The sequence below is a fragment of the Centruroides vittatus genome, unplaced genomic scaffold (genome assembly GCF_030686945.1).
Source record: "Centruroides vittatus isolate TY-2023 unplaced genomic scaffold, ASM3068694v2 contig_777, whole genome shotgun sequence".
Taxonomy (NCBI): domain Eukaryota; kingdom Metazoa; phylum Arthropoda; class Arachnida; order Scorpiones; family Buthidae; genus Centruroides; species Centruroides vittatus.
The window spans coordinates 10459-25810 of record NW_027122500.1 but is presented as its reverse complement, the minus strand read 5'-3'; the positions used below and the strand labels follow the sequence as shown (position 1 = coordinate 25810).

Below are 15352 nucleotides of genomic sequence, written 5' to 3'. Positions count from 1 at the left end.
ATAACTGCTTATTAAATAAAATCAAAAACACTACTGCACATGCGCGAAAACATAAAAAAACCACAATCGCGAATTTAAAAATTATTTTATTCGAAAAGATGGCGAGGGTGTAGAGACGATGTACCCGAGATTCGTTGGACAGCGTTTTACCCCATCAGCGAGAACTTATTAGTTCCGTACGCATTCTCTAGAACCTCCTTCCCTTGCATCGAGTTGGCAGAAAAATCGGCTAAAACTCAACAGTTTCCTCCAACTACTAAAATTCTATACTCAGTAGATTTTCGACCATGGTTTAACCCAAAAGTGAAACAGATCCGATGGATACTGACAGCGAAAGAATCTCCCCATCATCATAGCGTACTCATTGAAGAGAAATCGGACAAAATCTTTACCAACTTCGACGAATGCGCTTCCCACGCTCTAGAAAACGACCCTCATTGTGGACTGACTGAAAATAATATTCCAAAAATGTATTTTGAATACGAAATTAAAAAATAAAATTGTATTTTCTCGAAAATTTGTGTCTTGTTTTATAATTTTTTTCGTCAACAGATGACGCTACATAAAACAACAGTGCACATGCGCGAAAAAACATAAAAACCAATCGCGAATTTAAAAATTATTTTATTCGAAAAGATGGCAGGGTGTAGTGACGATATGCTACCCGTGATTCGTTGGACAGCGTTTGTTCCATTGAAAGAGAAATTATTAGTTCCATACGCTTTCTCTAGAACCTCGTTTCCCTGCATCGAGTTAGCAGAAGAATCTGCCAAGGCCGCGGCTAAAGCTCAACAGTTTCCTCCGACTGTTAAAATTCTATACTCTGTAGATGTTTGCCCTCGATTTAGACCAAAAACGAAACAGTTCCGTTGGATGCTGACTGCGAAAGAATCTTATCATCATTTCAGCCTGGAAATTTTAGAGAAATCCGACAAAACATTCGAAACTTTCGAAACATGTTTTTTCGACGCCGAGAAGCACGACCCTCATTGCGGACCCGAAAATAATATTCCAAAAATGTATTTTGAATACGAAAGTAAAAATCAATAAATCCAAAAAAAAATGTATTTTGAATACGAAATTAAAAATCAATAAAATTGTATTTTTTTTCCTCGAAAATTTTGTGTTTTATTTAATAATACCGCAAACCATTAATTGTAAAATAATATATACTTTTTTAAATTCGTTGATCTAAAACAAAATGTAGCGTGAAAAAAAAATTCGAGACCTAAAAAAGTAATAAATACGCTGACATAAAAAAAATGGGTGTGGGAAAAAATTCTCAGACCAACGTAATAAATACGTTGACCTAAATTCCAACCAACGTAATAAATGATCGCGTGAAAAAATAATTAATTCTGTTAATAACGATATTTAAAAAAAACGTGTCGCAACACGAAAAAATATATAAAAGTTCGAATAATATTTATAAAAAAACATGTTGCAACATGAAAAAAAATATAAAAAGCTCATTTGTCTAAACGATTGCATCATAAAAAAAGCTTATTGGTCTAAAACAAAACTAATCGATTGCATCATACAAATTGATTTCGTCATATAAAGCGCTACAAACTAAAATTAAATTAGTATTATATTAATATCGGAAGAAGACAAGTCGTATAAAAATGGAGAAAAGAGAAATAGCCCTGCTCTCTGACGAATTAAATTCGTTGGTTGATTGGAAAGATTTCTCTAAATTAAATTTGACGGAAGACATAATAAGACGACTTCAAGATAAAGTTGATTGGGATATTATTTCTGAAAAAAATCTTAGTGATGAATTTATTGAAGAATTCCAAGATAAATTAAACTGGAATAAAATATGGAAAAACAGACATTACTCTCCTATTTTTTTAAACAAGTATAATCATCGAATTAATTGGGATGATGTTTGTCGTTATCAGCAGTTAACAGAAACATTTTTGAGTGAATATTCTGATTATCTAAACTGGGATCTCGTATCTCAATATCAAAAATTGAGTCCACAATTCATTATAAGTTTTAAAGATTCACTCAATATGCCGCTTGTTTGTAAATATCAACGATTAACCGAAGAAACTATTAAAGAACTTGAAAACCATGTGGATTGGGAGATTATTTCAGAATATCAAGATTTATCCGAAAAATTTATGAAAGATTTTAAACATAAATTGGATTGGTGTAGTCTCATCAGTAATCAGAAACAATTATCGGCCAAATTTATAACTGATAATTATCAATTTGCTCTAATTCGTGTTTTGGCAAAAATATGTGAAAGACTTTAATTTTTTTAAATATAATTAATACATTTATACATGTATTTTGTATACTTACTTCTTAATTGATGTAAATGTTTTTTTATTTCAATAAAAAAATGAAATGAATTGAATATTTCTGTTGTATTTTTTTTACTTACTTAACACGAATCGGTTATAATGTATTTCTCATCTCCCGGTGTTGGCCTCACATCCGGTTCGTTCGCTCTTTTACAAAACGAGGTCAAATCAACTCCCCCCAACGATATAAAGACGGGAGGTTTACTTTCTTCGGTTAATTCGTTAGCGAGTTTTTCTCTAAACACATACGCTTTTAATCTCACAAGGAAAAGAAAAAAATGGAAGGTAATTATCTAGATTTTTTTGTTATTTTTAAGAATAAGAAAATTAAATTATTAATAATTTTCATAGATAGACATTTTTTTTAGATTCTCAATCCTTATTTGTAATCGATCATCCTTTTACTTCTAAGAAGCGAAAAGCTACAAAAAATGATGATGCGCCAGCCGATAAAAAGAAAAAATACGATTTAATTATTTCAAAAGACGAAACAACTTATAAGTCGATTCCACCATATTCTGTATATATTTCTCATGGTTATAATTTAGAAATTAAGGAATTTCGCCAGCAATTTTACATCTGCTTAGCAAAATCAAACTCTAATGCAGAGATTCAAAACAGATTTAATATTCCTATCAAGGAATTCCCTTTTTTCCAAAAAGCTTTCGCAGCCGTAGAAAAATTCTTGGAGGAGTACATGTAAATAAAAGTAAGTAAAAAAATTTTTCCCTATTTTATAACGTTTTTTAAAAAAAATTATGTAAATTAATTGAATGTTTTTTTATCAGAAAAACAATTCTCTCCCTTCAAAGAATATTGTTCGAACAACGAGGGAAAAAAAAGCTCGACCTAAATTACATCAGGTAAAGAAAAAATGTTTTTGCTAATAGAATCCGCTTTTCAAAATTTTTTACAATGTTATCGAAAATCTAATCTCGAGTATGTTGATCCGGTAATATTTTTTAGAGATATAAAATCCGAATTATTTAATGTAATTACGAATTTTGGAAACGACTATAGAATTCGATTTGTTATTAGTCTTAAAGTAATAATGTATAAATGCGTAGAAACAGGACATCGATATGATTTTAAAGATTTTTTTTTTACAAGCTATGCTGAACGAGTTTTATCCCCGTTTTTGGCTTGGAAAAATATCGATAACGCAATAGAAAAAATTCTAAGCGATATATCAATCGCCGTTACGTTAGGTAGTGGATGGATAATTTATAAACTGGCTTTTATAGATGTTCATAGATCCAGCTTTTTATGATAAAAAATATATTTTAAGTAGCGGAATAGACATGCTATCCTACGGACATTATTCGATTTTTTCTTAGGTATTTAGATTACTTTTCTATCGTCTTTTTAATATTATTCATATAATTTCTATTTTAAAAATGAAAAAATGTAATCATTTTTGTATTATTGTAATCCTTATTTTCGTATATGTAGCTATTTTTTAATTATTGTAATGAAAAAAATGTAATCAATTTATTGTAATAATTTTTATTATAACTTTTTTTGTTCTTATTTCTAGGGAGAGAATGTTTGAAATATCAGAAAAACCAAATATTATTGTAATCCTTTATTTTGTAAATGTAGTGATTTTTTTTAATTATTGTAATGATGAAAATGTATTCCTTTTTTTATTGTTAATGTAATCATGTTTATTATAATTTTTTGTAATGAAGAAAAATGTATCTCTCATTTTATTATTACTGTAATCATTTTTATTATAACTTTTTGCTCTTATTCATAATGAAAAGAACAAGGGAGAGAAAAAATTGTGTCAAATTAATTTGTCGACAGATGGCGCCGGCTTAACAAAACCAAAACTTAAAAACCAAACCAAAAAATAAAAAATATATAAAAATATAAAAAATAAATAAAAGAAAGAGGAAAAACAAAACCAAAACTTAAAAAAAAAACCAAAAAATAAAAAAAATATATAAATATAAAAAAATAAAAATATAAAAATAAATAAAAGAAAGAGAAAAAAAATATTAAAGTTATATATATAATAATATTAATTCTCTCTTAAATAAAGAAAAAAATATTGATTCTCTTAAGAGAGAGATCATTGTATTGTAAAGAAAATCTTAAAACATCGTTTCTCTTAAGACTCGTCGTATTGTAAAGAAACAAAAAAATAACAATTTAATGTCAACAGATAGCGCCGGCTTAACAAAACCAAAACTTAAAAACCAAACCAAAAAATAAAAAATATATAAAAATATAAAAATAAATAAAAGAAAGAGGAAAAACAAAACCAAAACTTAAAAATAAAAAAATATATAAATATAAAAAAATAAATAAAAGAAAGAGAAAAAAAATATTAAAGTTATATATATAATAATATTAATTTTCTTAAATAAAAAAAATACTGATTCTCTTAAGAGAGAGATCGTAAAGAGAAAAAACATCGTTTCTCTTAAGACTCATCGTATTGTAAAGAAACAAAAAAAAATAACAATTTAATATTTTGCCAACAGATGGCAATGGCTTAACGAAAAGAAAAATATATTAAAGTTATATATATATATAATAATATTAATTTTCTTAAATAAAGAAAATAATATTGATTCTCTTAAAAGAGAGAGATCGTAAAGAGAGAAAACATCTTAAGACTCGTCGTATTGTAAAAAAAATCTCTTAATAAAAATATCGTATCGGCGCGGCGCGGCGTATTCTAAAAACGCTCGCTCACATTTCGCGGTGAAGTATATCCGAAGGGGCAGCAAAAATGGGCGTGGTTTTAATGTCTACGAGAGCTTTTGGAATGCAAATATCGTAGAAACGCTCGAACGATTCAACGGTTTTTGCCATTTTTAGCCCCTGGTGGACGTCTTTCCCTCCGGAGGTTGAGCGATACTACAATAAAAGTTATAAAATCTTAAAAGTTTAACAAATTATCTCAGAGTCTCTCTCCCTAATACTACTAACAACGCATTTGGCAACGACTTTTCGGTTTCCTCTCGTATATAATGTTGAACATAAAATTTTATCAACATTATAAGTTATATTGATAGAATGACATTTAAATCAGTGATTGAAACCTATTTAACTACTGAAATTATTAAGTCAAAATTAGGAAAAGTATAATATGAAAGGGGTAAATATTCAACAGAATGGTGAAATTTTTATTATGTTTTACTTGAAAACTGAACGGTTCTTAGTTTAGGAAAGAGTTGTTGATAGAAAATATAATTCTTGTCTATTCATATGCTGCATGTAAGGTGGAAAATCTCGTTAACATATGTTGACTTTTCTTTATTAAAAGCTCTTGTTTACACATTCAGATATTTTTTATAAAATTTAATAAATCGAACAATAAATTTAAAAGGAAAACAGAATGAAATTAATAAAAAAATGTTTACTTCATATATAAACAAAAGCAATGTTTACAATGTGAAGAGAGTAAAATAAATGAGGATTGCTTTTTTAACGAATTTTAAACCAGAAAACGCTGCCAGGTGTGAAAGCAGTTTCAGTTGTACACATATTCATGATTCAGCCATGTTTTATATTTAGCTGTGTCATATCGGTATATATATGGCATTATTTTTGGCCATCATGTATAATCCCCGAAATTCAACTGTTATTTACTGAAAATTCATATGTACACACTTCGATCTGTCTTCTGCGATGGGTCAATATTTTTCGATTAATACAACAGAATTTTGTAAATATTATTCGTACGAAGAATGATTAAATTTGACTGAAAATCAATACGGTTGAGTTGGAAAGAATAAAATTAAATGATTAAAATGATTTTTCTATGACATTTCGTAAGAAACTTCATATAACAGATGCACCTTATATCTTAATATAATAACATAATTTATCATAAATTTTAAATAATAATAATAATATAAAATTACCGTTTTCTTTACTGCATAATGAAAAATTAATGTATATTGGTCAGTCGTATGGTCCTAAATCGATTGGCACACTTCAAAAATCTCGCGGCACACTAAAATGCCGCGGCACAGTAGCGAGATTCACTGCAATAACAAGGTAAAATCGTCGAACATTCTGCAAATTTTACTTTGTTTATAATTTTCTCTCTGTACTTTTTCGGGTCTGAAGTAAAGAAACCGTCCGCAAACCATTACTTAAATGATAATGCCCATGCTCCATATATCCGATAGAAATGGCTGATAAGGTTTTTTTCGCAAAGTTTCGATAATAGCGTATGCAAAACTTCGCAAAACGCGCTGCAGCAAAAAATTTCTTTATCTTTTATAATATCTGGTTTAGGTAATTCGTGACGAGCAAATTAAAAATCCATTAATATCGAAGTATTTGCATATTAAAAGATTATCGCACTTCAAGTCTCCGTGGGCAATTCCCTAATTATGAGAGTAAAAGAATTAATAACATCTAGCCAGAGCCGAAACTAGGATATGGCCAATGTGGCCCCTGTCATAGACGTCGATTTAATAAAGGCGCCAACGAAATTTTAGAATAATATGTATTCGAAATTAATAACACAAAAAGACTTTTATATTTATATTTATACAGTATTTATGATCTATAATTTCTATGAACATATATTTCAAAAATAAATTGCCATTTGTATCGTTATTGAAATATATAAATTCTTTTTTTCTTTATCCTCGCCTGTTTACATGTTTATATGGGGTCGGCGTTTTCTTCTCTAATGCGTTTCTTTCATTTTTCCATATCAAGGGCTTCTGTCTTAAGTCCTCTCTGGTTCAAGTCTTCTTTCCAACGCATCTTTAGTCTTCTTCTTTTCCTTTTTCTTTTTATTAACAGTTTTATTGTTAATAAAAGGAAAGAGGAAATGCGGAAATTAATATATTTCAATTTGTTAACAATTATAACAAACTGAAATGTATAAATATGAATATGATTCATTTATCAACAATAGTTTACTTCCGAGAACTTCTTTGCAGTAAATACGACCGCACGTATTTATCTATATTGATACGATAGGTTAGGTGTTTACGTTGCATGTGCATTGCACTCTTAATGAAAGAACAAAAGGGCAAGTATCGTAGTTAAGTCCAAAAATCCAAAACAAATTTATTTCTTTACTAGCGTCTAAAGTTCGAAACAAAATTATAAATAATATAAAGACAGCAAAATATTTTAGCATAATAATTGATAGTACTCCTGATGTATCTCATAAAGAACAAGTATACCAGATTATCAGATATGTCAAAATTGAAAATGAAATGGTAACTATCGAAGAGAGATTTGTTGATTTTGTACTATCAAAACGTAAAACGGGACAAATACTTGCAATTGAAGTTTTGAATAAGTTCAAAAATGATGGTGTAGAATCTACACCATCATTTTTTTAAATCTACACTCTTATGTTTTTAAAATCTAAACTTTAGATTTTAAAAACATATGTGGACAAGGATATGATAACGGAACAAACATGGCCGGAATATATTGATATAATGGCATGCAAGCGCATATAGCACAATTGAACGATCTTGCCAAATTTGTTCCTTGTGCCGTGCATTCGCTTAATTTAATTGAAGTGCACGCAGCAAGCATTACCGTTGAGATGGTCTCGTTTTTTTTGGAATAATCCAGAAATTGTTTAATTTTTTACTTCTGCCCGAAGATGGGAAAAAAATTACAACATTACTAAAGACAACACTTAAAGGACATAGCGACACGAGATGATGTTTTAAATCACGTTCAGTAGATGGAAGTTGTATAGATTACTCCCCATGGAATTTCGGGACTTTTAGTATATATCTGAACTCAGGGGGCCGAGACGAGTTCAACGGTACCCTCGTAGAATGTATTGTTAAAGGCAAGAAATCGTAAATATGATAACTTTTTATTTTTCGTCTCCGGTCCAAAAGTAGGGTATTGTTGAACTCGTCTCGGTTTCCTGAGTTCAGATATATACTCAAAGTGTCGAAATTCCATGGGGGTTCTATACAACAGCCATAAGTTATTTAAAATATCAAATTAACAAAGTTACAGAAGACCCTAAAAAATATCGGAATATTCTTCATTAGGAGATGGTGTCGCTACAGCCAGAATTATTATTGGACATATTGAATCACACAATTTTATTTTATGTTAATTATGTGGAAAAATATTTTAGCCAAAATAAATGTTGTAAATAACCAGTTACAGAATAAATCGCAAGACATTTTTCGCTTTTCTGAATTATTAAATGGACTAGTGTTTTTTTTTTAAATAGCATTTTTTTTAATAACAAAAATTAAAAAGACGCCATTTTTACTCTTGGCCATAGGCGTCCAAAATCTTAGTTACGGCTCTGCATCTAGCAATAGGAAAATGATGTCTAAAGAAAAGATTATAAATATTCTTATGTACCCAATAGTGGATTTTCACATTACAAGGTATTGTAATACATTATTATTTCCTTTTATGAAAATTCCTTATTATGGCAGTAGTCGATGCCGTCTACTAAATGATGAAGCCAACGACATATTCTTTCTTCTTCTATTGTTTTACTTCTCTTAATTATCTCTAACAGGTCTCCATGTTGTGCAAACTCCATAATTATATATAAATTGAGAATATAATAAGTAAACATCAGAAAAGTCATTTTAATTAATGTTTATATATTAATCAAAGCAAAACGTTATGACAATGTGCCTGAAATGCTGTTACTGTACTAGGTGCTGCTTAAGTAATTTCGAAGGTGGATTCAATGAAGTCTGAAGGTTCTCTCGTATCTAGGACCATGCATCCACAAGTTGGTGTTTCAATTCCTGCAGATGGTCAATGGGATTTTGATCTGGCAAATTTTGTGGTGAGGACAACACGCCAAACTCCTGGTTATATTCGTCAACCCTCCATCAGAGAATGTCATTGTCACGAAAAATCGTCTGGTTGCAACGATATTTAAGTAGTTGTATCTTGTCAAAATGCGATCCATAGGAATGCTGGAATCTGCGATTTCCCGACAGAACACCTCTAGGCTACACCACCTCCACTGCTGATTTCATACAATGGAACACACGGCTGCCTGATATTCTCTGACAAAAACAAATCTAGCCAATCTCAATTAGCTAGATTTCTTGTTATGTATTTTTGTTTTAAATGGTCTGGAGTTCGGCGCCGAATTGTAAAAATTCGTCAGAAAAAGGTGTAAGACTGTTCCGTTTTCTTGCTGACAAAGCCAGGAGAACTAAATGAGAAATTGACATCCCGACATTGTGACAATAAAAGATTTTAAATTTAAATATTTACAGACAAATTCGCCCAAGTAGGAATCACCATCCATTAGTTTGTGTTCCAGATGATACATTCTCGGCAACCGACCTTTCTTTTTAGGCTACGAGCCGTCAAGAAAGCTAAAAAGTCCTTTAAAAAAAATTAAAAAATTAAAGGTTTGCTCGTGGGATTTTTAGATTGTTTATTATTTATAATATTACACATAATGTTTTCTTTAATTTTTCTTTAATACATTGTGTCAGCAAACATTTCTTTTCTATAACCTGTAGCTTCTAGTACATTGCTTTAAATATTCTCGGTAAACGTACCTTGTATCAATTAGAAAGATACATAGGCGTTTAAATACGTTTATTAAGTGTAAAAGAACATACTTCAGCTATCATCAAAATCATGCAACAGCCTATTATATAAAAATTTACATTTACTAAAAATACAAATGGCACAAGTCATTATATGTGAAATAATAATGTGGGTTTATAATTAAATAGGATTTGTATATAGTCGCTAGATATACAGTAAGCAGATAGAGGGAGAGCGACGGTAAAACTGTCATGGCGAAAATTTTGGTTTCAGTAAATTTCAGGCCGCGATCTTTTAATAAACACATGTTTTATTTACAATATTTATCTCACGAAAAACAAACGACTTAATTTACTGGACTAGACTTTTCATCCCGGATTGGGCTTTTTCATTTTCGATTTACGGACAGACACTCGGACAATACCAGAGGACTGGTTGTTCCACTTCGATTAGATTAAAGTCCATAGAACAGTTTGATGGTCGGCAAAGTGACAACGAAAACATAAAGCAGTGTTTTTACCAGCTTAAAGACTTTGTTAATCGTCTGTAAGTGGACAAGGCATCTTGTATTGTACGAACATTCACACTGTATTTAAACCGGTGTTCAACTGTCATTGTAGTCAGTATACGTCCAAACCAGAATTATAATTACTTCAACAATTAAATTTGTAAATCGAATCGTCTGAAGTGTATATAAACTTTCATATTTAATCCATTTTCACTTTAAACAATGTCCATTTCCATAAATTTAAATTCAAATACACATAATTAAACTTAAAAATAACACAATAAATGTAATAATACTAAGTCAAAACACGGAAACAAAAAATAAACATTTTTTAACAGCTGGAAGATGTGTGGTTATATTGTAGCAGTTGCGTAATATAACGCATTCTTGGTAATGTGAGGTTGTATTCTTTATTGTTATTCAGAGGCTTATTTTAAACTTTTTATTTTATATTCTGTTTGAATGAAATCGAGTTGAAATATTTTCAGGTAAACACCAGAACATGCATGTTACACTTTATAAGTTTCGAAAAGCATATAATGCCGTACGAATATTAAAAATGATACGTAATATGTTAGGTGAAGATTCTTCTAAACATCTCGGTGTGAATTGTGGTTTAAAAATATCGTTCGGGAAATTTTGAACTTAAGGATCGCCCAAAAGCTGTCGACGAAAAAAATTACGATAAGAAATTGAAAATCGACGAATAACACACAAAATATGTAACCAAATACACAAGAAGACAGACGACTTCGATACAAAACAAACTGCATTTAAGTTTCCAGGGCATTTTTACTGCGCTCACAGTTTGAATTCTAGGCGAATTTAGCGTACGAACTCTGAAGTATTTAAAGTTATGGTTTGAAGTACCAGGTCGAATATATGGAAAAAAGTTAAATGGAAATAATTTTAATAGCCTTTTTATGGCAAACTCGAAAATTGAACCATGATAACGCTGTATGTGATAATTACACCAAAAATAGTCACCACGAAATCTTTGTCCAAATAAAACATTTCGTATCCAGAAAATCTGGGTAGTTCTTGAATGGATCTCGTGTAAAATCGATTAGTCCATTCGTGCAATGATTTAATATTACTATCTTCAGACACTTTGTGGATAGAATTTAATAGTTTCATGGCTGCTTTAGTTACATTCGAAGAAGAAAAACATACGTCGAAAAACGAAAATAGTACAAATACACAAGTACTGATTATACTTACAACACTACCTGGTTGTATCGAATTCCTTGAAAGTTCAATAAATGCGCCGATTTCGAATACTGCATTCCCAACAATTAAAATTGGCCAAAGGAATAATATCGGGAGTAAATTTCTTGAATATGACCTATGACATCTACCAATTGAGTGTACTTATTTGATATGACAAGAATTTTCTTATTTTCGTCATTCTCAGATATTAAAAGTTTCTTGCGTAAATAATCCAAAAAATATTCTAGCTCTTTGCATAAATAAGAAAAGAAAAGCAGCAAGAAATTATTGTGTGGATACAAAAATATTTGAAAAAGACACGTTATAATAAATGTAAATACGGACAAATTGATTCGAATTCCAAAAAAGTTTATTTCGAACCCATTTTCATTTGTTGAATAAGCTATTTCCGAATAGCAATATACTATTACCAAAACTATAGCATTTGTCCATATTAAAATACATCTAAATAATAATACCGAGGTTTTCTCGTTTAACTTCTCTTTATCGTCGAGAATTTCGCGTAACTTTTGTATATTACGTAATAATTTTTTTTTCATAATATGAAAATGGAATAAAAATAATAAGTAAGCAACAAACGAGGCAAAAAAGTACAGGGAAAGATACCAACTGACCATTTTTTGCGCGTATAATTCGAACATTACTACTGATATAATGTTGATAATTGGAACCATTATGGCACCAAACAACATGAAGACGACATGCAGAGAACACGTTTCTTCAAATTTCAGGCCGAGAAGTCTCATACTTATCATTAATGGTTTCCAGAGATTATTCAAAGCTTTTTTATACATTTCTTGTCGTTGAGAATTATTTTCAGATGAAACTACGGCGATTGAGTTCATCTTCAAAATATTGTTTATTCTTTTCAGAATTTCTTCTGTTAATAATAATTTTATAAAGTACAGAAAAAAGTGTTGAGATTTCTAATATTAAATTAAGTGAGAATTTGTAGAAACGAAGCAACGTATGTTTCTTCTTTCTCTTCTGTATAATTAAATTAAATTTTATTATAAATTAAATAAATTTATTTATATGCAAATTAATAATTGTTTGAACTTAAACTCTAATGTATATTCTTCTGCCATTTGAAAGACTATCCTTTGTTATTTAATGAGACAGATAGGTTCGTAGGAGTGATTTGCAATAAAAGGAAATTACAATATACTTACGAAACGTTACTTGTAAATATAAAATGTTCAGGACAGAATGAAATAGAACATTTGATGGATAAGGCAATGCAACAGACAATCGATCTGTCAAGACATCTTTAACATAAGCTTCCGAGGCCCCTGAGAGCGCGATGTCTGAAACCTCGCGCTCTCAGGGGCCACGCAAGTTCTCAAATCAGTAATCATTGAAAATATAATTAATTCGTTATCTGTTACCTTTGTATAACGATCAGTTTTAGAATTAATCAATAACTACACACGTGTCCAAAACTTAATTGTCGGAACGAAGTGACGACTAATACTTGACTTCATGCATTCCTTGTCAACATTATAACTCTAGAATGAATTGTCCGATTTTGATGAAATTTTCTAGGACAACTCATTATCACTGAAGGATGAACTGATTGAAATTTCAACTCTCAAAAATGATCCATTTTTGTAGAACTGGAAATAGGGGTCAAAACAAACATCGCGTTTTTCTTCAGTATGGATCATTTTTGAGAATTGAAATTTTAACCATTTCATCCTTCTGTGATGTTGAGTCGTCGTACAAAATTTCATCAAGATCGGACAACTCATTCTGGAGTTTCCGATTTTAATGTTGACAAAAAATGCATGAAGTCAAGTGTTAGCCGCTTCCTGCACGCACATGTAAAAGCGTCATCTAGTGGTCGGAAAATATGACAAGCATTAAAACGGTAATTTTGAAAGGTAAATGTTATCGCTAACTAGATACACAACAACAAATACAGTCAAACCTGTTTTTATGCGGGGACCGCATAAAAAAAGTCTCACGTAGAAAATAACTCGAAACCGTACGAAATAACTAGGAATTGCTTTTTTAACTCCTTGGACCTTTTTCTGCAACACCTAATGGAGAAAAAATCTTCTAAGAATTTTAATTTTTATATTAATTAATTATTTCCACTTAAATACGAATCTAACATTAAAAAGTTAAAAATAATCGTTAAATAATGATTTTATTTGATAAATATAGCTGCAGGAAGTGTTATTTCATTTAACAAGGAGTGAAATTTCACACCTGCAGTCTAAAGCTGGAGGGGAGCTAACTTACTGCATCTGTTCAAATATAACATAATATTTATGATTTTTATGCTATTAAAATAAGAGGGGACCGAAATAAACGTATTAGAAAAAAATTTTACTGAATAAAAAATGAAAAAACCTGCTGATGTCATAGAAAACAACCAATAGAGTTTTTAAAAATTTTACAAGAGTCAATTATGTTCCAATTTGATTGAAATTTTCATATACCGCACAAAAAAACTCGCACAAATAAAAATCGCACAGAAAAAGACCGCACAAAAACAAGTTTGACTGTATATAGAATAATAAGTTTTAAAAAGTTTTTTTTAAAAAAACGTGGAGCAGCAGTGATCAATATTGATGGCCTTACGCTCCATTCTCTCCTTCGTCTTCCTATCGTTAGTACGAAATTTCTATCTCTAAATGAAAAAGCTGCACAGAGATTCCAGATTGAGATGAAGTCGCTCAAATTCATCATCATCGATGAAATGTCAATGATTGGTGCAAGAATACTTTACAAGATCGAGAGAAGATTGAGGGAGATAAACACCGAGAAAGATGAGCCGTTTGGTGGATTTTTTTGTCCATTCGTTTGGTGATTTTAGTCAGCTTCCTCCTGTTAAAGATACTCCTCTCTACTCGAGTGTTTTTTTACAATGTAATGTCCCAATAAGGTAGGAACTCTGTTGAGACATTACATTACATTCGCATTTGATTATTTTGAGAAGTTCATTGAACTTAGTAATTCTCATAAACAAAATAGCACAGATAATTCCTTTACAGATGTCTTACAACATCTTGCTTCGGATGATTTCTCTAATACAGATCTGAACACTCTGACGACAAGAAATGGAGCCTATTTATCCAGAGATGAACTTGATCAGTTCCAAACGGCTATATCCAACAAACGAGCAAGTTAAACAAAGCAACGAAGACTACTTGCAGTCAACTGGGTACCCTGTTGCTTACATAGCATCCGAAAACACTCCAGATATTGCCCCGCCTTCGTATAAAGATGACTCAGCTCTTGGTCTCTCCAAGTATTTGAATCTCTCAGTTAATGCCAGAATCATGCCGAGAGTCAACTTATGGGTGCAAGGAGGTCTCGTCAATGGTTTACTAGGAACTATACGCTACATTATATATGCTCCTAATGCACGCCCTTCAGGTCTTCCTCTGTTTATTTTAGTGGAATTCATCTATGGTAATCTATTTCCAATAATCCCCATTACACGCTTTTCGAACAATGGCAGTATATTGCAATCTCGTAGACAGTTTTTCCTTACCTTAGCATACTCGATGACTGTATATAAATCACAGGGATTAACTCTTCCAAAAATCAAAATAGATATAGGGAAAAAAAGACAGCTATCGGTCTTACCTATGATAGATTGAGTCGAGCGAAAAAAATAACTGACTCAGTATTTTTTAAGAGTTACAATAAAGATCGATACGAGTCAATCCGTAAGTCCAAGGACCATAATGATAAACAGAATGTCGTGAGACATTGGCATAGCAATTAATTAATGGCTTATTCTGACCTTATATTTGTACCTTTAAATGATCCAATAGAAATCAAA

At 30.7% G+C, this 15352-nt stretch overlaps 1 long non-coding RNA gene across 1 annotated transcript; it reads left to right on the top strand.

Moving 5' to 3' along the window:
• The first annotated feature begins 2580 nt into the window (after window positions 1–2580).
• Window positions 2581–3148, top strand: LOC136981583 (uncharacterized). Its single transcript, XR_010881742.1, has 3 exons — window positions 2581–2600; window positions 2684–3024; window positions 3104–3148. It is a non-coding gene; the product is annotated as an uncharacterized lncRNA (long non-coding RNA).
• Window positions 3149–15352: the final 12204 nt, after the last annotated feature.